Here is a 23,739-nt window from a genome sequence, read left to right on the forward strand (position 1 = left end):
GTCAGGCTAAGATATACCTTTGCAACACATAATTTAAACATATTTTCTTGCATCCTTATTCATGTGCATATGTGTGTCTTAACAAATACATTATGCAGTTTTTGGGGACAGAAACAATGCCTTCTCTGTTTTGGGGTTTTTTTTGTGAATCTTTTCCTAATTTTTTTCTATGCCTAACATGCCTTGGACATAGGAATCTCTCAGTATATCTTACCTGCTTTACTGGTAGCTCTCTGTTTTGGGAGCCAATAATATCATAATGACTTAAAAGCAAAATCCCCCAACACATTTTGTTACTAAATTTCAGCAAAGGAAAAATTAAATAAAATACATGTAAAATGATTACAGTGGATTCTTGTTTTAATGTCAATGCCAGTTGCATGAATTTTATTTTAAACAATATTTTAGATATTTTGTTCTGGGAAAGCTTGGACTCTGCCTGTCTCCCTTTGTTTTATGGTAAATCTAATATCAAAGCAAATAAAATGTTGTGGAAATTATTTTTCTTTTTGTTTTACTGTGACAAGTAAATGGAAATCTGAGACAATTGGAAAATAAATATTTGACTATAAATATATATTCCAGTATCAAGAATTTAGAATATAGATTTATTAGATACCTCTATGATTTAGACATTCTCTTATTTTCTCCTTAAATTATTTGTATTTCATATATATATATATATATATATTTACCTATTTTTGATCCATGTAACTGGAGAATAGAGGATTTGAGGCTTTAGGACCTTTTTCCTTGAAAAATCACAGACTTGTGTAATCCTGAAAATTTGCCAAAAGTTAGAAGAGTGTTTGCTAGAAGATGTAGAATGTAGAATTTAGGTTGTAGAATGTTAGGGGACTGGATTTATATATATATATATATATATATATATATATATATATATATATATATAAAATCTGGAAGGCTTACTTGGCCTTCTCATAGCCTTTGATTTTGAAAAAAAAAGTATCTTATTGACAGTACATATTATTTCTCACTTATTTCTCAGATAACGTATATAAAATAGTATGCTTCAGCCTGTTGTTTTAAGGAGCAAATTTAGCCTTACAAGCCTTATAAAAAGCAGTTTGTCCTTTGGGTTTAATGAGACACAGGGTTGTATTTGAAAGTGGAGATCAGAAAAGAACATAGCTCCGAGAGAAGCTTGGCTATTATCACAAAATTCACATTTCTTGGACTAATCCATCATCTCCAAATAAAAAGTACAGACATAATAAACAAAAAGGCTTGCTAGCCATTGCCAAGTTCAAGTTCATATTACCTGACTGAAATGGAGTGGGAAGTATTGTTTCTCCAGATTATAAAGGAAGAAAAAGCGATTATGATTATGATCTGGATTTTTCAAGCAGCAGCTGGATGAACAGGAGGCAATAAAAATAGTTTTCCAATTTTTTAAAATTTAAATTTATCCTGGCATGGAACAAGATTATTTATTACTATATTGCTATGTATTTAAAATAGTTATATTCATATTGGGAAAGCACAAAAGGAGAGCCTTGTGTTGAAAATTTTATCACAAGCAAAAGATTGTCAAAATAAGAGATTTTTTTTTTTTTTAAGAAATAAAGTGTATGAGTGGTGGGGAGAGGGACAGAGGGAGAGAGAGAGAGAGACTCTTAAACAGGCTCCATGCATTGCCATGGACACAGAGGGGCTCAACCTCACCACCCTGAGATCCTGACCTGAGCTGAAATCAAGAGTCAGAGGCTTAATGAAGCGAGCTACCCATGTGCCCCAAAATAAGAGATGAGTTTGAGATACTTTCTCAGTTTTAATGTGTTTGAAGTCTCAACACCTTTTGTTGATAAAATGAATTTTATATAATATTACAAAAGTCATCTAAATGATATAATTGGTATGTGAAATCTGAGAAATATTTTAATCTCTAAAGTTTATGTTATTACCTATACAGAGAGAAAGTCTCAATGTGGAATTCTTCCAAAACTGTTATTTGATTAAGGTTTTCCTAAAATGGAAAAAAAAAAAATGTATTGTGAGCACCTGTTAAACCTCATCTATGTGCTTAGCACTATTATCTCAAGATCCACACTTTTATGAATGCTGGACTTAGTGAATATTTGGAATGAGACTTGACTCTGGAGGTTAATACCTGTTTACCTACCCATCTACCCATTGCTGGCTCCTTGTGCTCATCACCATGGAGCAGGCAACAAGCTCATTCCTCAGACCAGTGCTTGTTTGGAGAGTCTTCATAGTCATACTTAATTCTCACCATAAACACTTGAAACAGAGAAATAGAGAAAGAGAGAGAGAAGCTGGAGGAAAAGAAGCAAGGGAGAGAAAGAGAGGGAAAGAGAAAGAGAGGACATGTAAATTTGGTAAGGTTTATTAACTCTTCTCTTTCCTTGAATTACGCTAATATTGTTTCATTAAAATTCCCAGTGACATTCATGGACAAGTTGTCCTCTAGTCAAATTCTAAATTGAGGGGTTCCTGGGTGGCTCATTCACTTAAGCATCCAACTCCCTTCAGGTAATAGTCTTGGGGTGGTGAAATCGAGCCCCACATTGGGCTCTGTGCTCAACCTGGAGTCTGCTTGAGATTCTCTCTCTCCCTTTCCCTCTGCCCCTCACCCTGCCCATGTTTGCATGCACTCTCTCACTCTCTCTCTCTTTCTCTCTCTCTCTCAATAAATAAATAAGTAACATCTTTAAAAAATTTTAAATTGAATAAATGTTTATGGAAACAAATGGAGAACTTTGATTTGAAAGTTCCATCCACATAACTACTGCATATGACACCCAGACATTAACCTGGATGGGGACTTCTAATAGCACCCACAGTTAATATTATATATGTTAGTATTTTTCCCTTGTTCTTATAGATTTAACCTTTTTTATAAGAGACAACAGAAGAAAGAGGAATTATCACCAGCATAGATGAACATTAAAGCATTTACTAACTATAACACCAGATTCAAGGTCTGTATACTGACTCTAACTTCATCTCAGATTGTCTTTTTACTCTATCTCTACCCAAATAGACATTGATGTGCAAGCACACAGCACACATTTGTTTGTTGCTGTTGAGATATTGACAGTATTAGGTGGAAAGTATAAAGGAGAGATTTTGAGATTCAAGGAAGTTTCTACAAATTGTTAGATTATCTCGTTAAGTAGAGTTCCTGATGGTTCATATGTATACTGACTAGCAAACATCCCATGAGTCCTCATCTGGAATTCAAAATGATGGTCAATGGTATCACTATGATATATTTGTCCACTTGTCCCTTTTTGGGCCCATGGCATTTTTGCAGATACGTTGTTTTTGCAAAGGGAGCAGAAATACAACAGCATGTCACCTTTAACTATGTATATTGATTGACTGGTTGATGGTTTCTTCCATTTTTCAATAAGCAACTAGGCTCTGGGAATTCAAATTTAAGTAAAGAATGACACTTTACTGGAAAATCTTGGTCCCATAGGAAAGAAAACATATCAACCAATATTTAGTATAAAGTAATTCTGAACATCAAGAAAAAGACAGATACTAGAATTAATGAATATAAATAATGACAACATACAAGCTAAAAATGAAAGTATGTCTAGGCTAATGAGAGTGATAGGGGAACGTAGAGTGGATTCCCTGATGGAGAAGAGGGATGCTCAGAATAGAAAATTTTCCAAAGTATTCTACAGAGGACATGGTGTTTGCCTGGTTGTTAAGCTGGGGAAGATTTTCAACAGAAGGCTACCTTGACCTATTTAAAACATATTCTTAAGCTGCACATTTTTGGGGAAGGGCTATATATTACTCATTGTTTTACATTATTTATGTGTTCAGCACATTCCCTTATATCAATAGGTACTTGACAAATTCCTATTAAGTATACTCATAAGTAAATTAAATCTATATTTTAAAACATACTTATTAAATAATTTACATTAAAAATAAATATAAATGCTCCTTGCTCAGTGGAGAGTCTGCTTCACCCTCTCTCTCTACTCCTCCCCGCCCGTGCTCTTTGCTGTTTCTCAAATAAATAAAATTTAAAATATACATATATAAATGCTATTATCATTAGTGGAACAACTCAGCCATCTATCACTTATATTAGTAAATGTCCTTTGGGCTATAAACGGGTAGGTTTAAAAACCTTGCATTGGTTAAAGGATCACTAGTAAAGCCTTCCCTTGCTTTGGGGAGGGGGCACTGATTTGTTACATGGCATGGGCACTTCAGTGGTCAAAGTATCAGGGTGCTGAAGAATAAATTCTCTATTTAAATGCATTTAATTCTTTATCAGTCACTTAAATTCCAGATAAGAGAGCAATTTCTTTCAGTCAAATTTATCACTGAGGTAATTATCGTCAGGTGGCTTGAGGAGATAATGTGAATTAGCGTCGCGGCTGATTATTCAACTTTCAGGAAGATACACTTAGTTGTAACTTGACACTTCTTTTAGTGCAAGAAAGTGCAACAGTATTTGTAAAATCTCTTTTATAAACTTAACAGTGAAAGTATCTTGCTCTTCAACATATTTTAAAATTTAATATTTATTTTTGATGACAAGGATTCACAAGGGATTCACCTACTTATTTATTCTTTCAGCCAGCACTACTTATTGGGTGCTTATTCTATACTAGGCTCTGTGCTAAGTAAGCAGAAACATATATATTCCTTGCCTAAATTGAGCTTACAGGATGGAGGAAGTTCACATCTAGTGAGTGCAAGGAGCTTGGATAAGATGGTCAGAGAATTAGAAACTTAAATACAATAAGCACAAATCAACAGGCAGCATGGCCTTAGATGAATGCTTCCTTGACTATTTAGAAAGAAAGTGATAACAAAAATCAGTGAGCTCCTTTCTTTCCCAGCAAGGACATTTGGAACATTTTGAAAATGAAGAGTGTATCATGAAAATCAACCATTGAAGATGGTGGGGTGTAGCAGGCTCCAAGACCCAGTGAAATGGATTGAAGGCACTAAAAGACGGATAAGGAGAACACCAAAATGCCAGCAGCCAATAAGGATATGCACATGATTAGGCAAATCTTGTAAAATGAAGGGGAGGGGTCAAAGAAAGCTATAGAAGAGTCTGATAACTTCTTACAGTAGCTTCCTAAATTCCAGACCCAGTACAGAGGAAAGATATTTCTTAAAAAACAAATAAATAAAAATAATGTTTTTATTTATTTATTCATAAGAGACACAGAGAGAGGCAGAGACACAGGCAGAGGGAGAAGCAGGTTCCCTGCCGAAAGCCCCATGTGGGACCCAATCCCAGGACTCTGGGGTACCACCTGAGCCAAAGGCAGACATTCAACCACTGAGCCACCCAGGTGCCCTGAGATGTTTCATTTAGAGTTTTGGTTCATAGAAAGGAGAATAGTTGAAAGAGAGAGAGAGAGAAAGGCACAGATAGGCAGCCTTAGAGGAAAGCCAAGAGAAGCTTTCTAAGTAGATTCACTCTACTTTCTATCACTAGGCTACAACAGTGACTGGAATGGCTGTCAGGAGTGACCATATTACATGGCACTGCCCTGCCCTGAGAGACTGAACCATAGCTGAAGAGAATGGAATGCAGTCCTGACTGTCTGCCATGAGCTGTGGCACAGGATGTTCAGACTTCAGAAAAAAAACTAGAACAAGTGTCCCTGAACAAAAACTCAAGCAGTTTTGAAGGATTTCCCTCTACACCCACCCCCATGTCTTACGAAAATGGAATGAAGGTAAAACAAAACAAAACAGACCAAAACCCTAACGTCCATGTTGCAAATGTAGTGCAGAATGGACACAAGTGGTCCAGTGTAAAAATGCTTGGCATCCTCAATAGAAAGCATCCAAAAAATGCAGCTGAAGAAACTGAGTATTGAAAATAGGTGATTGTCTTTTTAACCAAGGAGAAAAATGAATCCTCAGCTAAGAATGGTACATTTCATTCTATGTGTAAGGAAAAGAAAAAAAAAAAAACATGAGATAGTTGGCATTAGAACATATTCTGGTTAAGTTTTTGAATATCAGTGATAAAGAATAGGTTTCAACACAAATAGAGAAAGCCCAAGAATCAGTTTACTAATTTTTTTTCTAAGATTTTATTTAATTATTGATGAGAGACAGACAGAGAGAGAGAGAGAGGCAGAGACACAGGCAGAGGGAGAAGCAGGCTCCACGCAGGGAGCCTGACGTGGGACTCGATCCCAGGTCTCCAGCATCATGCCCTGGGCTGAAGGCGGCGCTAAACTGCTGAGCCACCCAGGCTGCCCATTAGTATACTGAGTTTTTGATGCCCCCACAACTTTCAGTGCCAGAGGTCATTAGATCACTGTCTACAAAGTTCAAGAGAGAACGAGGTGTGACCAAGAATATTTTAACCGGCAAAGAGTCATTTAATAAAGAAGACAAAATGAAATAGTCGTCTATCTATCATCTACTTATCTATCTATCCATCCATCTTGATGTTAATATCCACCTATCCAAGAGATTAAGATAAAGAAATTAGGGACACCTGGGTGGCTCAGTGGGTTCAGTAACCGACTCTTGATTTCAGCTCAGGTCATGATCTCAGGGTCATGAGATCAAACCCCAAGCAGGGCTCCATGCTGGGCATGGAGTCTGCTTCAGATTTTCTCTCTCCTTCTCCCTCTGCCTCTCCCTGCTAAAAAAAAGAATAAAGAAATTATTATCAGAGAAAAATTAGGTGAAAAATCTCCTGGTAAGCACTAATTCCATTTAACTATAGAACTTAGGGTAAAAACTGAGGCATTATGGCTAAGGAATAAAGGTAACATTAAAAAAAAACTCTTGATGAATTAAAATGATTACAACAATTGAAATGGGAGAGATCAGACAAAGAAACTGTACAAGTTATCCCATTGTCTTCTAGCAGGGAATCGATTGATGATGCTCAGAAACAGACAGATGGAGATAAAGCTGTAGATAAATATTTAACATCATGGTAGGCAGAATTTTCAAATGGCTCCGAATATTCCCTCCCAAACTATCCTCTCCTCCTGAGTGTAGGTATGATGGGATTTCACTCATGGGACGAGGTTATGGTATATGGAAAAGGTGAAAGGATGCTGTAGATGTAATCCTAGTTCTCTGTTGAGATATTTATCTGCTCTGTGTCTTCCTCACACTGCCAAAAGTAAAATGATACATATTGGTATAGTTGTTAGTAGTGGGTAAAACAATACTCCAATCTGGACCAAAATCAAATGTCATTTGTAAAAGCTTTATCCTTTCTGTGTCATTATACATCTAAGCAGCCAATATTCTATGAGAAGAGTAAAGTTTGAAGATTAATACGTTCTTTAGTATATATTGACTTGGAGACAAATAGATGAGTATGAGGATCTTAGGGCCTTCTGGGGATGACGTCACCAAGTTTTCAATTTTGACTTCCTAAATTTTCTGGGTACGGGAGCCTGATGGGATGGCCCTGATTGAGAGAACTGCTGGTGGAGAAACAAATACCAAGATTTAATGAGGCACTCACAGGAGAGAGGGATTCATAGCTGGTTCTCCAAGACTTACCTGCTTGGAGTTCTCCTCATTGCTGAAGGGGATTAAGAGGTAAAAAATCTCCAGTTTTTTTTCCAAGACTTACACTAAAGTTTAAGCTTGGTGGCTAGTCTTGGCATAGTATGTAGCTGTGTTTGGAAGCATTGGTTTCAGCAGTTTATAGCTGAGACTGAAAGCTCCTCTGAAACCCTCCCTTCTGGCTAACAGACTGACAAGGAAACCAGAAGGATGAGCATCAAAATGTGAACCAAAAACTGTCATTTTGGAACACTGTGTGAGCGTTATTACTATTCTCACAAGGGTATAGATCAGCAAGGGCGAGCCTGGGTTAATAACTAAAGCAAAAGCACCACAAATAGATTTGACTTTGCAGATCTCTCTCTCTTTGACCTTTATTCGGGATTTGGAAGTAGAAGTAATTCCTTTTAGATAAAGAAAGGCCTGGGGCTCTTAAACAACTTGAATGACAAAAACACTGTAAAAGAAGAAACACAGAGATTTGCACGAACATATGTGTATACACATGATCATTTTTAAATTTATTTATTATGTTTTGCACTGAAGTATAGTTGATATCAATGTTATACTAGTTTCAGGTGTACAACATAGTAATTTGACAATTTTATACATTAGGCTATGCTCACCATGATAAGTGTGGGGACCATTTGTCACTGTACAATGTTATTACAATATTATTGACTATATTCCCCATGCTGTGCTTTTCATCCCTGTGACTTATTTATTTCATAACTGGAGATTTTTTTTTTTACCTCTTAATCCCCTTCAGCAATGAGGAGAACTCCAAGTGGGCAAGTCTAAACTTTCTATAAAATGGGAGTTCCACTGAGCAATACAATATGTGACAGTATTTGTACCTTAAGCTCACAAATTAGTTCCTATTGGTTACCTTAAAAAAGTCAGAATAACTGTCACTCTGTTTAATTCAAATCTGCACTATCTCCACTGATATGCAGAAGATTTGCCACTGTCCTGCCTCCTCCATACATCTCAAACTTCTTTTAACCTTGAATTTCCCTTTAAGGAATTGTATTTGCTAGCTCCTTTGCAAGTAAGGCACTGCTAACAGCTCCAGTCTCCTTGCCAATCTTTCCTGATATTTTAAGCTTTAGCAACACAAAATTTTTTACATTTCTTTGAAAGCAATTTGACTTATCTGGGTGCAATTTCTTGGGCTGTCCACAATGCCAGGAGAAGGAGGAGTAATCTCCCCTTACTGTGAGGCTGGACAGCTCCCAGCACATTCTGTGATGCACTCAAGACAGACCCTCTGTTAAGTGTGTCCCGAACTGATTGCCCCTTCCCACCAGGGCTAGATTTCATGCCTTTTTTGCTAGTTATTCCCTAGTGCATAGGATCTCTACCACTGCATAGAATCATGTTTTATTTGTGTTTGCATCTTATACACAGAAAACACTTAAGCTTCATATTGGCTGAATGAACAAATAAATAAATGGCTCATGACATTAGCTTTTCCGGGCAAATTATTTCACTACCTTTATACCTGTCATACAGCTTACTTACTGTGTCACTGACAGAAATACGCAATTCAAAATATTGGCAGTTCTATCTTTTTTGGAAGCCTTTTTCATATGCAATTACATTTAGTCTCAATAGGAAGAAAATTAAAAACAAACTGAAATGGAAGAAAATTAAAAACAAATTAAACAACTCTTTGTGATTTTTTACTATTAGAACATGTGGAATGAAACCACATAACTCATTTGTTTGTTTGTTAAAAACAACTACTTTTTAATTTCCATCCATTTTTCACTTTGGGTAGTTCTACTTGACTGTGACACTCAGTATGTCATTTTATAAATTCAAGAATTACTGGGACAGCCACTAACATGATAAATGCATTGTCACATAATTGAGGTTGTCTGCACTTTGGTGATAATGGTAGTTATTAACTTTTCTAAAAATGCTGAAAATATTGTAAGAAAGCACTTGTGTGTGCATTATCATTTTAGATTTTTATGATTTTATGTTTTCAATGTATAAGCTAGTAGTAGGAAAAACCAACCTATCACCTTGCAAGATCAATATGCAAGAAATAAATGCATGATTCCAAGATTTAGCAAGTTTAATCTTTAGACTTGCTTCTCTAATTACTTTGAAATATTAGACAAATTAGGATAGCTTTCAGGCCAAAGTAACCATATAACGACCATGGCAAATCTAACTTTTGTTAGCGGGGGAAAAACACACTGTTTTACAAGGAAACAAAGTCTAGGCAAATTGAATCAGGTTTAGGATATCTTCAATTTTGAAAGAAAAGAAAATCATAGTTATCTAAGCCTTCAACAATATGATCTTTCTGGAGGTGGCTGATCAATACTTTACAATCCTGAAGGAATAATTAAAGCTCACTAAATGATATTAGTGTGTGGGTTAAGGAGGGCTGTAGGGAAGCAGGAGTTCATAAAAGAGAAAAATAACTATTTTTTCTTTAAAAAAAAAGATTTTATTTATTCATGAGAGACACACAGAGAGAGAGAGAGAGAGAGAGAGAGAGGCAGAGACACAGGCAGAGGGAGAAGCAGGCTCCATGCAGGGAACCCTATGTGGGACTCGATCCTGGGACTCCAGGACCAAGCCCTGGGCCGAAGGCAGGCGCTAAACCGCTGTGCCACCCAAGGAACCCAGAACTATTCTTTCATGTTCAAAAATTAAGAATTATAATTTTGTTACTTCCAAGGCATATGATAGCTAAAAAAACTATATAACAGTCTCAGGTAAATCTTTATGGGATTTATTTCGATTATTACAAATATTTTTATTTGTATCATTATAGATAGCATCATACTGTTGAAGTCTTAAAAATATTATTACTCAAAACGTGACCCATAGAACCTCTGGTTCGGAATTGCCTGGCATTATTAATTACAATGGAGAGTCACAGAACTTGTCCCAGATCTACAGATCTACAGAATCTCTGGAATTAATTGGAAATATGATGTTTAATAAGTTCCTCCTGCACACTGAAGTTTAAGAATTCTCTTAATTCTTAATTCTCTTTTCAAAGAATTTACAAGAATTTGTAAAGAGAAAAGAGAGCTTATCATCTTACCTTAACCCCCACAAGCACATAAGAATACATGTACATATATCACATCTCATCTATGTTACTGTAATGTCATTCAAATAATTAATTTTTAAAAATAAATCAGAATGCCTGGATTTGAATTGTGGCTTTGCTACTAAATAACATAATTTAAGGTAACGTAACTTGATATAGTGGAAAAAGGACTTTGTTGGCATCGATTCAATTCTCACATAATGTGTCTAACTGCAAATATTTATATCAGAAAGACAGACATCTATAGTCAACAAGATTAGATATAAATCTTTAGGATACCTTCAGCACCCTCCACAGTTGGCATGCCCTGCCTAGTTACAAGCTTATTCCCTATTATTTGACTCGTATCAAACTATCTTGTATTCCATGAACATACCATGGCATTTCAAGCTCTTCCTTCTCTTAAAATGTCTGCTAATGTATTTTGGATTATTTTGGATCCTCATTCACGCTATCTGATTCCATTCATGTATCCCTTCTCCTGAGGCTTTCCCTAATACTCCTGCTAAGTATTAGTTGCATATTATTCATCTTTCAAGGCATTTTTGCTTTTATAACTATAATATGACATATATTGCATCATGATTGACAGTATATGTTTCCAGTCTCCACTGGCCTGTGTATTCCTAGAAGTCAGGAATTATAGAGTTATATGAGAACATATTCTCACCAGTGAGCTGTCCATTAGATTCTCATTCAATGATGATGAAATTGAATTGGAAATCATTTTGAGTAAGCCACATCATTGTAATATGCTATTTTCCAACAAAGCTTTGCAAGTGGAGTATTGAATGTGTTGTGAAATCTAAGACAAATAAATCACTTTCTTTACCGTAAATCTAAGAGACCACTGAAATAGCACTAACAGAAAATGTAGACTTATTTTATGAAGCTAGATTTTGCAGGCCTGAACTACATGTTTTTCTTCTTTATGGAGTAAAACTCTTAGAGAGTTTAGAGCAGCTTAGAGCAGTTTTAGATCAGAAATGGTATCACATCACACTTAAAATAGATGCCAGACACAGAGGTCTAAATATCTTCCTTCCTATTCGCTGCCATACACTCTTGCCCACCAGTTCCTTTTTAAATTTGTCTGCTGAAACTAAGATATGTTGTGTAAGGGAAAAGGAGACATGGGAACATCATCTCTTGCAGAGTCTTATCTTTGCCAACTGCCATCCTCTGAATTACCATTTTGTTCAAAATGATTTTATAATATTTGTCTTAATATCATAATAACAATGCATTATTCTGATACAGCAGGCCATGCTCAGTGCACGTTAGATCACACAAAAAAATTTGGAATGAAAAATCATGTGGAAGATGGCATTGTTCTTTGCATTTTCTTTTGGAGTCAGATACATGTCTGTGTAGTTGGGGAAGATGCAAGATATAAATATTATAATTTCTACGGTGAACTTCGAGAGCAACAGGATCCATTCCATTCTTCAAAGGTCAAGGGGAGTTGTCATGGAGAATAAAGATCGAATAAAATCATTAAGAAATTCAGAAAAGTTCATGCATGGCCAGGGGGGAAGCTTTAGTTTGAGAAAAAAATAAAGAAAAGTCCTCTTCTAAGCCATTGGGCAGGGCATTAAAAGTGATGTATCTTAGATTTTTTCAATATATGAAAAAAATTAGTAATAAGCACTCTATTCTTAGACATGCATGGTAGCAGTTGGATTTTTAGTAACAGCCCAGACATTTGTACATGTTTGTCCAAAAAACCATGAGATTTTTTAACACATTTGTTATCAGGACCAAGGTCCACTACTAAAATCTCAGGGAACATTGTTTTTCCCAATCATGTCATTTAACAGGACTTTAATATTTCATCACAGGAAATGAGTTCAAAAAGAATATTACAATATTTTGCTTTCCTTCCCTTTTTATAAATTAAGCCTGAAGTGTTAACTGTTAATCATTTACCAAGAGGAGGTACACTTGGTACTCGTCTGAGTCATAGGATAGGGACGGTGGTGGTTCAAAAAGTTCGTAAAACTAAAATAATATCAGTGTAGATGAGTAAATCAGAAAATACACATCCATTTTAAGTGGGAAAATTACTATTTGCTTAATAAAGTGAGTAGTTCCTGTCTTTTGTATAAAATTATCTTGATAATGCTACCCAGTAAAGTGCTGTTAATATGAGGGTAGTTCCATCAACTGTCTCTCTTTCTCCATGGACCAAATACACTCCCTATCTTTAAAATGCCAGTTACTTAAATTTATAATAATTGAAAGACCTTTCCCAGAAATTTGATATTTAATCAACTGTGCATTCATTTAACTGGGTGCACATAGACATCTGAGAAAAGTGGTTCCATTGAAAAGAAAACTCTGCTGTGTTTATCTTTTCACAGACTGAGTCTACAATATATTTTCTTCCACTGACATGTGAACTATGTGAGAATGTCTATGTGAACATAGGGTAAGGATGGCTGAAAGGTAGCACCTGTGGAAGCAATTAATTCACCCTACAATATTCAGTCAATCAATAGGGCATAAGGACAGTTTTTGAACAGCATTACAGTGTCTTTGATTTATGGTGTTTACAGCAGAATCTGATTTGCTGTCCTGGAAAATGTTTCCTCTATAAAGTATGACTAATAATATATATCAATCTCACTCTTTTGCACCATTCATGCTTGTACACTATTTAAGTAGACAAAGTGCCTTAATGTGAAATAGTGAAAGATCTCTGAAAAAATATGTATCAGATTTCACCAGCCAATTTCACTGCGTTTGTTAGTTTTTCAATTTGTTGACTTGGTTTCTTATTAAAACATAGACTACAAAGATGGGTTTAGCGGTGATTAATGAGATGGGAATCACAGATGCTTTTTGTCTGTTTTTTTCCACATCATTTCAAGCCCAAACCCTTTAAACATGTTTTCTACTTTAATGGACTGGATATTTTACTCAAGGTAAGGTACACATAGTTTTTTAAATTATTCTTCCTCTGATTCTTAACATGATAATTTTTCCCAGTGGAAAGGTAGAGATAAAGTAAAAGAAACCAATTATTGTCATCTTTTGATGGGGTCCAAGTTAGCATCAACACACACACACACACACACACACACACACACACACACACACTGGTACATTGATATAGGAGAATTATCTCAACAAAAAAAGCAATTTAGTTATATTTAAATATAGTCTATTAGTTGTTACCACTGAGTTTTTTTCCTCTAACACCCAGAACACGTCTCCAAATGATCATGAATCAGTTATCTGAAGACATCTCGAAAGTGTATTAATTAGATCATGTGTTTTTACATCTTTATTTCTTAAATGGGAAAAATAAGACAGAAAATTTAAGTGACTTGCCCTTAGATGTTCAGCATAAAAAGATCGTAAATCAAGATCCCCTGATTATTTCTGCTTATGCAATGACTCTGTCATCGTTCAAACAATTTTTATAATTCCTCCTCTGGATTAGTCTCTAGAGCCTTTTTAGAAGACAAGAAAGAATTCTGGTTTCATAGGTATGATCTATAGACTGTTTTGTTTTGTTCTTCTGCCACAATTGTACTACTTAACTTTATCCCCTGACTAGTCATCAAACTTGGCTGTGCTGTGACCTCCTTGGAGGCAAGTATCATACCATATTCCCACAGTACTAGGATTATCCCCCAGGATAATACCTGTTCCATTGTTGAATTGATTATATATTTATTGATAAAATATATGCAAAATGTATGTAATTTTTTAATATAATCATAACCAAAAGCATAGTCTCTGAAATAGATTCTGACTAAACTATTTTGAAGTCTCCTTTTGCCAAAACCTTGAAATTTGATCTATATATTTTTGTCTTTAGGAAGTCCTTACTATTATTATTGTTATTCATAGATTAATTTTGAGACTCTAAAAACAGCATATGCTAATGGTATGCTAATCCAACTGTCTAAACAATTAAAAATGTTAATGATTGGATTATAGTAATTTTTTTCTATTATTGTTATTTCATGCCTGAAATATTCCGTGCTTGGGTTTGTGTTTCTATAAATGGCACAAAAAAGAGTCTTTATAGCAGATCCTAAAATGACTGTGTGGATTTCAAAGAATGTTTTCCAATGGAAAGAAAGTGTAAATCTTTTATGTAGTTGAGTGCTAAAACAGCTTATTGATCAATGTCAACAGGTGGAGCCAAGACAAATGGTCCTAATCTGTGCCTTTGTAAATATGCTAACCACGAGGAGACAATTTTTCCAATGAATCAAGAAAATGAATATGATTTTTTGTTCAACCATTCAGAGTCTCAGCTTGAAACCAGGAAGTCTAAGGGGATCTTCTATGGTATATTTGAAAAGTCTAGGTTATATATTTTGCCTGGAACTACTCATAGAGAACTATGATAGCCATTTTTAGAAAATCACTGTGGTTACTTGGGCCAGTGTCAAGGTAACACTTTCCAAAATACTACGACCAGGAAGATTTACACGTCTCAAAGATATTTGAAGTTGATGGAGTCGGTGGTTACTTAAAGATCAGCTGCTCTTATTGGATTAAGTAGAATTGGGTTATGATCTGGACACTGATTGTGAATGTTCTGAACATACTCCTTCCTTACACATGATCTAATGTGCCGTGATTTCTGACTCCCCCCGCCCCAATCCTAGTAATTCTTTCTTGGGAAATACGTTGTTCAGCCTTTTAAAACTGTTACTTACTATTGTATATTATTCTCTGGAGGTTGACTAACAAGCACAAGATATACTGACAATATTACTATCTATTCTTAAATGGGTAATACATTAAATTAATATAGAATATGGCAAGCACTCATTAAAATGTCAGTGTTAGTCATTATTACGTACTCTTCAAATCTTTTGCTTAGCTATTGAATTAGCCTTTTAAATATACTGTTTATTGTCAACTAAAATCTTTACTGAGTTTTTAGCTTAATTTTTGTGTGCTGGTTTTGCTTTGTTTTCTTTCTTTGGTGGTGGGAGGGCAGGATTCTTTGCCTTCTTGAACTATTTTGAATTCAGTCCTCTCCTTAATCTGCATTTCAGGAGATGATTCTTGGGACATAAAATGCAGAAATTTTCATTTATCATTCCTAACTTGTAAATAAAGACCAAGCAATACAAGTTTTTAAAATTATTTATCATCTTGATTTTCTAAAGTAGGCTTTACAGTAGAGATTTATGACGTCTTCCTAAATAGGCTTTTTTGTGTGTTTTCTTATGGATTCCTCTCTAATACTTACAAGGTAAGTTATATAATGCACTTTTATGAACATGTAAGTGTTGGGTAGAAAATAAAAGGACAGTGAAAACATGAACCAAGAGAGCAAAGAGAATTCCCTATAAGAAGTCGTTCAGATGAGTAACAGATTGTCAGAATCCTAAGTAAAATTTTCCTGAGCAGAGATTTATCATACAAGAAACTGATATGGCCACACTGTTTTAAGATACAGGGAAATTTTTCAGTTCTATTAAAATCAGAGCAAAAGTGTTCAAGACATTCTCCCCTTTGATTTCCCTATGTGCCTTCAAAATTCTTTTCTTCTTGTCTTTTTCATGTATTTATTATTGAATGCTTTCTCTGGGGTAAACTGGATTATTAAGAAATGTTTTCTCCCTATAACAGAGAATGGAGTACAGTTAGAACAAATATAAATGCTGATCCCCACAAGCAGAAAAATAAATGAAACATGTTTCAGAGAGTTCAAGACAAGAGGTCTTGTGCTGTCTGTCAGAAATCACTTTCAGCTGATAGAAAGCTGAAAAACAGTGGCTTATGTAAGTTGGGAGTTTATTTTTCTCTCACACAGAAATCTAGAATAGGCTGCCCAGCAATGGTATGGAAAATACGTAATGCCATTAAAAATTCAGGATCTTTCTAGCTTCTGCTGTATTAGCTCTTATCTTTTCAAATTGGAGTCCATACCCCAAAAAGCAAAGGGAAAAAGCCAAAAGAATTTGTCATGGAGTCAGTCCTGTTACAGAGCTTGCTGGAAGCCCTCATTCAAGGGCCTTCCACTTACAGTCAATGGCTAAATCTTAATCACATGGATACCTCCATCTGCAAATGAGGCTGAGAAATGTAGTTTCTAAGGTAGGTCACTATCACCTCCAACAAAACAAGGGAATGTTAATTAAAATGTCAGAGGAAAATGGGAGAAAATGTGTCTCTCACATTATCTGTCTTTAATATTTATATTAATCCTTCCCCCCCTCCCTTTATTTTTCCTGGGAACTGCAATTTTTTTCAACAAGAAAGCTATTAGGGAATCTGCTTGCCAACCTACTTAGTCCTATGCAGCCGTACAGGTTAACCTGCTGCTGAGTACCAAGCTTTTGTAGGAGTGTCAAACATTTTCTTTTCTTTTTTAAAATTTTTAAATTTTTTAGATTCTATTTACTTATTTTAGAGAAGGAGAGAGTGAGCACATATGTGCCAGCAGGGGGAGGGGCAGAGGGGAAGGGACAGAGGGGGAGGGAAAGGCACAAGCAGACTTGCCCCCAGCAAGAAGCCCATGGAAGGGTTCGATCTCAGGACCCCAAGATCATGACCTGAGTTGAAACCAAGAATTGGATGTTTAACGTACTGAGCCACTCACGTACCCCAAACATCCTTCTCTTAAATTATGCTCTTGTTTAAATTACTCCTCATTTCACAAACAAATAAATCACAAAATAAAAAACAAACATCACAAGCACTATGAGATTATTTCATAACATGTTGTCCAACTTTTTCAATCTCTTTCCTTCTGTCCCCAATTTATTTGTTAAATTGTCAACTCCATAGGACCACATTTTTTTTTCAACTAAAAAATAAGCAGGGAGTAAATTAAAAATTAGATTTTCTCAGTTACAAATAGAAAATGGAAATTCTGCTTGGCTTTCATGAACCTATTTCGCTCACATACCACAAATGTCCACAGTTAAATAATTTTGAGTTATGATTTGTTCAACACTTTGGAATCACAAAGGCCAGCCAGTCAAATTCCATACCCAAAGTACATATCTCATTCAGAGAGTCCCAGGTTCCTTTTCTAATACTTCCAGTTTAGATTTGATTTGCTTGCTACTTGAAGAAACAGAAAATCCCATTTGGGGATGTTTCATAATTGGAAATTTTTCTTATATTAAATCCACTGTTGCTCTATAACTTTTAACCCCTCACCTTGCTTTTATTTTTCTACTGGATGTTTGACTGAACTAACTCACATATTTCCTTAATATGAGATCACATTAAAAAAATTACCGTGTCTGAATAAGGCCTATAACCTATAATATCTATATTCTTTACATAGAGTATAAGGGTTGCGTATCCTGCACAGAGTTTTAACTTCTCCTCTACTAGCCTTAAACAAAACCAGAAGTCTTTGTTCTCGTGGTCGAATTTCTTGAAACGACATTAAAAGTACTTCATTGTTCGTAATGTTTCAAGCCAAAAATACAGTGGAAAATAATAATTAAATTCTATGTGAGTATTTTCACTTAATAAAAACATCTTCACATCCATTCTCTCAATATTTCAGGCCTACCCTACTTCGTGACATTTATTATGTGTAAATTGTTCCCTTTATCTGACCTTTTAGGTGTAAGATGCCTCCACAATGGAAAATATGTCTCAAGAAAGAGAGGAATGAAGCTACTTGGCTTTCCTCATCCACTGTATCTCATTTCTATCAAAAATTTAACATGAGTTTGTAAACTTGGAAACAAGTTTATTCATGTGTTATCTATGTATTTGGAGAAATGTCTTATTTTTTCCAAAAACATTCACCATTTCTAAACAACACAACAACAAAAATAGTCCCTCCAGAGTCTCTGAATTCTGTTTTTCTGTGACACAGCGTCCTTACATGTCCCCTGATGGAACTCACCCTCTTTTACTAAGTGAACCACAGTCACTTAGGTAATCTTCTTAAAGACTGAATATGAGAACAGATGGTCCAGGCAAGTATGAAGTTCAGCTGCCCATTCCATAACAACTGTACTGCTTTAAATGATTAGGGGAATCACAGCAGCCAGGAAATGTTTATTGTTTTGGAAAGAGGGTGGGTCAGGATGGGATTTCACTTTCACTCTTTCCTGGAGGAAAATATTCATCCAACAGATCTTATGTGACATATCAGACCTACAGTCTCCATTTGCCAACTGTCAAGACATCCGATGGTTAAGGCAACTGGGAAGGGTAGCAAGAAAATAAACGGACTCTCAGCCAAGCAAATGCCAATTATAGTTTGTTTAAAGTGTGCTAGAAAGGATGGCAGGAGGCCAACAGCATGGTGGATGGACAGGGGTTGCTTAAAGGGCACATAGCAAAGGCTATAGCCTGTGGAATTCCAAAAAGACATGACTGGCATGGTGACAGATGGAAGAGGGGTGGCCAAGCTCTTTCAAAGATGACTTATAGTCTGTGCCAATCAAATTATTCTTTCACATAGCGTTCAAAGCCTCTATGTATGATGGCAATTTTGAAACAAAGAGAATAATTTACTGAAAATTTTGGCATGATTAATATGATTTTAATCAGGAGAGTCCCCATGTTCCGGTGACTGGCGAGGCTTTGTCAATAGGCAACCTAAACCCATTTGGAGAGACAAAGAAAAGGGGGATTTTCTTCAGAGTGATCAATTTTCTGGATCAGAGTTTAGATGGGGTGCAGGGGTGAAAGAGCACCTGGATCTGAGGATCCAAACAGATGAGGTTTGGCCACTCTTCCCTGACAAAATCCAAAGACAGAGAGGTGAGTAGTGGTAAAATAGAAATTTATTTCATTGAGGCCAACACTGGTAGGAAGACAACAGACTAGCATCTCAACGATTGTCTCCAAAGTCCTGAAAATACTTCCAGGTTTATGAGAAAAAATGTGGAGCAAAGTAAGGGGTACATGCAGGTGGGCAGTTAAGGTCAAATTGATCATTGTCATGGAGTCAATCATTGAGGTGGGGGGTCTTGCTGGCTCAGGGCAGTTCTTATGCTTGAGGGGGTAGTTTCAGTTCCCATGGGGGATGCTTTGCCCTCAGAGTCTTCCACTTGAACCTTGAGACTAGCTGGAGAGAAGAACCCAACTAGAAAGCTTGAGGTCAAAATGAAGTCAGCCAAGGCCCTCTTTCAAGAATAAAATGAAGTTACTTCTTACTTCAAATAGAACTTTGTATCTGGTTGCTTAAGTCATTAAACTTAAGTAGTAAAGACCCAAAGGTTCTTACCTGGATATTCAAAACCTTTTCTTCACTAAAGTGAAAGTAAGTTTATTTGGTGTTGTAGGGGAGAAAAAGATAAGTTTTCCTCTATCCTTCTAGTTTCTTGGCTGAGACCCCTTTGTAATAAAAGAGAGCTTAACAGAGGAAAAACAGATGTTTAACACCATATATACCTCCTGTATACATCGGAGGTACCCAGAAAAAAATGACTAACACAAGAAATGGCCCAAGCCATCACCTGAAATAACCATCTCCAGGTAAAGACAAAAATAGATATTGGTGTGGGAGGTGGTGGGGAGAGCCAGGTTTTCAGGCAAAGCACAGTCAACAAAGATATGGGTCTTATTCAGATTTAAATCCTCATCTTCCATATTGACAACAGTCTCTACAGATTTAAGTCATTCTCCTTTTCCCTGTACCTAGAAGGAGGCCCCCTTACAAATGGAAATTTCCACATCAATGTAAATTGCTTTTACAAAAGAATAAGTTCTGTTTGGTTTCAGAGCTTCTCTGGTGTTTACTGTTTTCTAAAAAAATAATCAGTCTAAATAATCCTTATGCCAAAAAGGCATATTTTAAGGTGACAACTTCTGCCCCCTATCAGTTAGCATGCTGGAATTCCGTGGCTTCAGTTGACTCATGCAATTGTCTGGATACACTCCACCAAATTATTTCATTGGAGAATAAAATCCACTTCCTTGGGGGACAGCAGTTATATGTGAGCACGACAGGCACAGAAAGTTGCATTTAGAAATACAAAATAGAAACAGTCTTTAAGCTGCTGTTTAGGTGAATTATTATATGGTCGAGTCGATGTTAGCAAATTTAAAAAGTGGAAGGTTAGCATTAAAGTAGAAATCCAATTACGTGTAGCCGAAATGCACTTTATCAGGTACGTTTTATCGAAGTAAATTTACTGAATAATTTACTGAAAATTTTGGAGCAAAGGGCAAGTTCACAGAACAAAGGAGGGGAACTCTATTTTATAAATGAAAAGGGGGAAAGTGGCTTTTCTTAACGTTCCTAATGGAATATCCTAGGAAGTTTTCCCCCAAAAGTGCATTTCACTTCCTTGAAATATATGCATTCCTGAAATTTGAGTATATAATACACTTCCACTAATTAAGCCACTGCACGGTAGTGCATTAAGAAAGTTCATCATTTAGTCACTTTATTATTTATTTATTTATTTATTTATTTATTTATTTTTGGAAAAAGTCATCATTTTAAGGTTTTTATAATGTTTTCAGGAAAGCTGAAATGGCATGCCCTTAAGCTGCTTGCAAGGAAAGAGGTCTTTATGCGGCACATACTTCAGATTCTAATTCTTTGGCTTAACAACAACATTCGTGTTGATGCATGGATAAAATTAGGACGTGAGATGATATGAAAATTAATAAAGGGATGTCTCACAAAAATGGGGTCGGGAGGCCAGCAGGGGGAGCTCTCATGCCCTACCTCTCGACCTCAATCGCAGACTCCACAGGAAGAGCTGGACCTTGGCAGGTGCATAGGACTTTTTTCTGTCCTGGCCAGAGAAGAAAGGCTTTCCTCCTTCCCTGACAACGACTCTGCCAATGAGAGACAGTCACACCTGAGTCCATGAAAAGCCACTATGCTTTGAACTCCCGGCTTATACTGTAAACTTTTTGTTTATAACAGCCTTCTCAGCTTCCCCCTTTTCATTTATAAAATAGAGTTCCCCTCCTCTGTTCTGTGAACTTGCCCTTTGCTGTAGCTTGCTTGTCCTGGCCTGCGATCCTGGGCTGCTCCTGAATAAGCCCACTTTTGCTGGTGAAATAACCGGCAGTTTTATTTTCAAGGTTAACAAGGACCACCTAGAGGACTTGTTAAAAGATAAACTGGGGAATATTTAAAATCCAAAGTGTTCATTTGAGCAAAAATCAATTCAAATCAGACAGCATCCCATCTAGCAGATAGAAAGAAGCTCCAAGGAGCTGTACGAAATGAAAGATTTGTATAGCCAGAAGGAAAAAGGAACGAGGAAGTCATACTAGACAAAAAGGGGGCTGGTTAGGCGATAGTAGGTAGGGGCCCTTCAGGCAGGTGACCTAGCTAGAGCTGATCAGATGATTCCTGACTGACAGGCGTAAGATCCCATTTCTGGGAGAACTAAAATGAGAACTAAGTTAAAACTCAGTTTGTTGACTTGAGGCTTCACATTAGAAACTGCTTTAGGTTTTTTTTTTTTTTTTAAGATTTTATTTATTTATTCATGAGACACACACACACACACACACACAGAGAGAGAGAGAGAGAGAGAGGCAGACACAGGCAGAGGGAGAAGCAGGCTCCATGCAGGGAGCTCAATATGGGACTCGATCCCAGGACCCCAGGATCACGACCTGAGCCAAAGGCAGATGCTCAACCACTGAGCCACCCAGGTGCCCCCCTCCTTTTTTAAAGGGGTCTATTGTCTTCTTTTTAACAACTTACATAGTATTTACTTTTGCCATTTAAAGCATAGATTAACTTCTAAAGATCTGTGATTTTTCACAATGAAATAAGATTAGGGCGAACAAGTATAACAACTCCCCTGAAGAGTTATGCCCACTCAACGTTTCTACCTGAATCCTCTCCAGTTATCTTTAGGATGATGCAGATGTACAACAGGCCAGAGGTGCAGGTAGTAGGGCCCTCAACTGGGCTAAACATGGCACAGAATAGATCAGGAGTTCTCAACCCTGACTCACCAGAACCATCTGGAGAGTTTTAAAGAATATGGATGCCTGGTGCCTATGCCCAGAGATTTTGACTTAGTTGGTCTTAGATGTGTGGTGGGTTTACTGATTTTGAAAACTCTCCCTGAAATTCTGATGTGCAGAGTTGGGTATCTCTGCTCTGGACTGATCCAGTGGTTCTTAAATTTCTCCGGTCATAAGGGTCCCCAAGATGCTTGTTAAAAAGTGTATCTAATTGGAACACCTGGGGGGGCTCAGCGATTGAGCGTCTGCCTTTGGCTCAGGTTGTGATCCCTGGGTCCTGGGATTGAGTCCTACATCGGGTTCCCTGTGGGGAGCCTGCTTCTCCCTCTGCCTATGTCTCTACCTCTCTCTCTGTGTCTCTCATGAATAAATAGATAAATAAATCTTCAAAAAAATAAGTGTGTCTAATCAGCTACTCAGGTGATTTGATTCAGGTGGTCCTTGAGCCACACTCTGGAAAAAAAAAAAGAAATCAAAAAACAAAAAGCAAAACTCTTGTTTTACCTTATTTGTTTAAGCCCTGGGCTCGTCACCTGGCGACACCAACTTCAGCTATGTGAGAGTTCACTCAGAGTACATAATTCTTAATTTTGGCAGTTCTCAACATTCATGGAAACAAAAACTTTCACAAAGCTTCTATACAATTGTGTTACCACACGCAATGCCAGGGGCAATTCCAAATTCCCATAAGTCAGACAAATCTCCAGCCAAGAAAAAAAAAAGAAATCTAAATAATGCAGTAGATGACACTCAGAAATAGACTAAAGCTTGGGCAGCTCAAGAAGGATCTTCTCTTTTTTTTCGATTTTTTTTTGCCTTAACATACAGAATTTTATTTTAAAGATTTGTCTATGACCCCACAATTCTATTTTCAGGTGTTTATCTAGAGAAATGAAAACATGTGTTCCTAAAAAAGACTTGGGCAAGAATGTTTACAGCAGTTTTATTTACAATAACCAAATGCTGGCAATCATCTAAATACCTATCGACAGGTGAGTGACCAAATAACAACACAGGAGGGCACGTGGAGGCCTCAGAAGGCTACACTGCTTATCCACCTTGCAAGTTTGTTTAGGGAGATTGAGTTAGTACCTGAAATATTGCTTTAAGCACTTTGACATGTAATATCTCCTGCCTTCATGACAAGTACTGATAGACAAATAGGTAATGCGTACCCACACATATTGCGTGTGAGAAGATAAATATTATGTCAGTGATTCTCCCTT

General features: G+C 36.5%; 1 long non-coding RNA gene across 2 annotated transcripts in view; it reads right to left on the reverse strand.

The window, feature by feature from the left end:
• The window catches only part of LOC140606906 (uncharacterized), a 331,711-nt gene that overhangs the window by 81,873 nt on the left and 226,099 nt on the right, over nt 1-23,739 (reverse strand). The window contains exon 4 of one of the 2 annotated variants that reach the window (XR_012009112.1): nt 359-2,297. The exons of the other annotated variant lie outside the window; for it this stretch is intronic. This is a non-coding gene — a long non-coding RNA (uncharacterized lncRNA). Of the gene's footprint in view, nt 1-358; nt 2,298-23,739 lie in introns of those variants that run through there. 2 annotated transcript variants of the gene reach the window in all.

The sequence above is a fragment of the Canis lupus genome, chromosome 16, assembly GCF_048164855.1.
Source record: "Canis lupus baileyi chromosome 16, mCanLup2.hap1, whole genome shotgun sequence".
Lineage (NCBI taxonomy): Eukaryota > Metazoa > Chordata > Mammalia > Carnivora > Canidae > Canis > Canis lupus.